The sequence below is a fragment of the Aythya ferina genome (assembly GCF_964211825.1).
Source record: "Aythya ferina genome assembly, chromosome: 6".
Classification (NCBI taxonomy): Eukaryota; Metazoa; Chordata; class Aves; order Anseriformes; family Anatidae; genus Aythya; species Aythya ferina.
In genome coordinates, this window is record NC_140303.1 from 34,382,035 (window position 1) to 34,385,309 (window position 3,275).

The following is a 3,275-nucleotide window of genomic DNA, read 5'->3' on the forward strand; positions in this document are numbered from 1 at the left end:
TGTGTAATATCACCAAGTCAGTGCCTCTGGGTTTGTGGCGCCCAGGGTCGGCTCTCCCCTTTTTAAAAGGCTCGGTCTCAGCTGGGGAAGGAGCGGCTTTGTCGCAGCCGGGAGGTGGCAGTGTGAGGTCTGGGAAAGCCCCAGTGCCAGCGCAGAGCTCAGGGCTGTGCCCTGCTCCCAGCACAAGCTGCAGGCTGCAGGCTGCCCGTGCCAGGCACCGGGGGGGCCCTGGGGCATCTCCCCCCTCCTGCAGCCCCGGCGAGCTCTGCTGCGCCCAGGCACCCTGATGGATGCCACGATGCTGCCGGCATCCATCCTTCTCCGAGCCCTCCTGCCCTGCCTTCCCAGGGCCACATCTGCATCCTCTCCCCTTTCAGCCCGCAGGAAAACCATGCGCTGCGAGCTGCTTTTGCCCTGCTTGGCAGAGGGCAGGTGCCTGCTGCGCCCCGGGGTGCTGCTGCTTCGTGGTGCTCTGCTCGGCTCCCTGCGTGCGGAGCCGTTTCTGAGCCCCAGGGCTGAGCTGTTCCTCTTGCAGCAGGTACAGCAGAGGCACTGCCAGCTCCTGAGCTCAGCCCGGGGGCTCCACGTGGCTCCTGGATCCTTCTCACCAGGCGTGCAGACCCTTTCCTCCCTTCCCAGCGCCACCTCCCTCCTGCCCAGCTCAAGCTGTTCGCTCCACTCGGGGTGAATCTGCCTGGTCCTGGCTCCTCGCTGGGATTTTCTCAGCACAGATCCCACAGTTGGCATCCCCAAACAGGTAACGTGGGCAGGGGCAGGAGCCTCGCCATCCTCCTAGATGCCCGCAGGAGCCCAGGGGCAGCCTGGTTCCTGTCCTCTGGTTCCTGTCACCCAGATCCACTCGGCGTGCACTAAGCAAACCCATTAGCACCCGTTGCCCACTTTTCTCCTTTTATCCTCACCCTCTCTACAAATACACTGGGAACAGCCCCTTTTCAGGGTTGGAAAAGCCCTCTTTCTTCTTCTCGAGCTGAGAACGGCCCCCAGATGATCTTGGAGGACACACACGTGTGTGCGCACAGCCTGGTGTGGCCACGAATCCCTCCAGTGCTCCCCTGCTGCTGCCTCGGCACCAGGCAATGAAGCTGGGTGCTGGTCCTTGTGGCGGGGCTCCTGTGCCTGCAGGAGGGTGGCTGAGGGCGAGCAGAGGGCTCCCCAAATCCTGGGCTGGTTCTCGGGAGCCTCAGCCAGCAGGCAGTTCATGCGGCACACAACAGGCCTTTTCTTCCTGGCTGTTGGTCCTGGCTCCCAGGGAGGGGTGAAATGGCCTTGGGGCAGGTGGGCAACAGAAGCTATCCAGCATCCCATTAAAACATTTAACACCTGCTGAATCGTGCCATTGTCTGGGAGATAAAGGGAAGGGAACAAAGCTGCTCTCCCTCTTCCCTGCCAGGGTGTCTGCGGGGCTCTGCTGTCCCACTGCAGGGGGGAGCCTGAATCCCCCACCAAGACCCACTCGGGGTGACCCCGTCTTCACCTGGGAATAGGAACAGTGCCGGGGGACAGCCCCCCAGGACCCACTGGGCTTCAGCCCCTTCTCCTCCCATACAGAGCCTTAGGAAGGGCTGGTCCTGCCCCGAGCAGCATCTGCATGGCCAGGGTGATGTCTGGAGAGCAAACCCATGACGGCGAGCTTCTCCAGCCCCTTGGCAGAGCTGGGCAGAGACCCCTCACCCCTGCTCTGCCGTGCCCGAGGTGCTTGGCTGGCTCAGCCATGGTGCTTTGGTACCTGGGCACGGTGACTTTTTTGGGTCAGGATGCTGCAGGTGGCCTCTGACGGAGCCAAGAGGTGCTCTGATGTGAGCGTTGTTCCTCACGGGGCGGCACAAACCCGTGGCTGGTGTGAGAGGAGGCTGAGCCTGCCCGCATCACGGCCAGCCCCATGGGTGCGTACGCAGGGGCTCGGTCCCTGGCACTGCCTGCCAGGGAAGAGCACGCGGAGGCAGCTTCTTTCACTGGCAAAACTCCCGGAGAAGAGGGGAAGGGTGGCCGGTGCCAGCCCCCAAAGCTCCTTGCTGTGCCTGGGCTGGGTGGGCAGCCTGCGGGACCCCCGCCCCAGAGACAGCAGCAGGCAGGAGGGCCAGAGCCCGCCTCTCAAAATCCCGACTCTGCCAGGGACGAGTCTCCAAGGAAGCAGAGCTGGGTGGCAGTGGCTGATAAGGATCTGCCCCTATCCCCTTACACGTGGGAATCCGTTCGCTGCGACCCGCGAGCACGCTCCCAATCCAGGAGGGGTGAGGGCGGCCGGTTCTCATGCGCTCCCAGGGGCCAGGACACCTGCAGGTGTCTGCCGTGGGGGTTAAAGCAGTGTAACGCCCTTCCCCACCCGCAAACGCTCCCATCTGCACAAACAAACACACCAGTGCACTCGCACAAAGGAGCTGCTCCTGCCACCGCAGTTGCGCTTCATGCTCTGTTATCCAGGGAGCTGCGGGTGCCAGAGGCACCCGGAGAGATATCCCGGCTCCTGCTGAGGACTGGCAGGCCTGGGGAGTATTTCTAGCCTATTTCTGGCCCCCACGGGCTCTGCACGCTCCCCAGAGAGTCACCGTGGGGGTCTCAGCCCACGTTTCCCTGCCCGGTGGCTGTGCAGGCTGGAGCAGCCCGGGGCTGAGGTGACCCCACGGCGAGGCGAGGCGCACGGAGCGGGACACGTCCTGTTCTCACAGCGAGCTGGCTGCCGGCCGATGGGGCTGCGCTGGGAACGCTCCCAGAGGGCGAGCACCCAGAGGGTGTTCCATCCAGCTCTGCTCTGCTGCCCAAATCGGGGGGCCGGGGGCTCCTGGGAGCGAGGCCAGCATCGCCCCGCCGTGCCCGAGGTGCCCTCAGCACGAGGAAGGAGCCCGGGGTGGGCGCCAGGGGGTCCTCGCCATCAGCCCGGCTGCTCGGGGGAGGCGGTGGCTTTGCTCTCCTGCCCCAGGAGCTCGCTGCTCCCTCACCTTTCGGCAGCCCAAAGTGCAGCAAGGAGCAGCTCCCAGGCGGGGCACCCCGCACCTGCCTCCCCCGGCCCCCCTGCTCCGCCGGCCTGCTCTCCCCTCACCCCTGGCTGCAAAGTGAGCCGGGCAGGTGGGTGGAAAAGTGACAGCTGGTGTTGTTCCAGTGCAGGTTAATGAATGTCTCCTCCTCTCCCCCCCTCCACCTCCTCCTCCTCCTCCCCGCCGCCCGCCCCAGCACCCAGGCTCCTGGCTCCTATCAGCCCATCAGGCTCCCATTAACAAAGGCAGCCCTGGAGAGTTTGCATAGAGACCTGCTCTGCC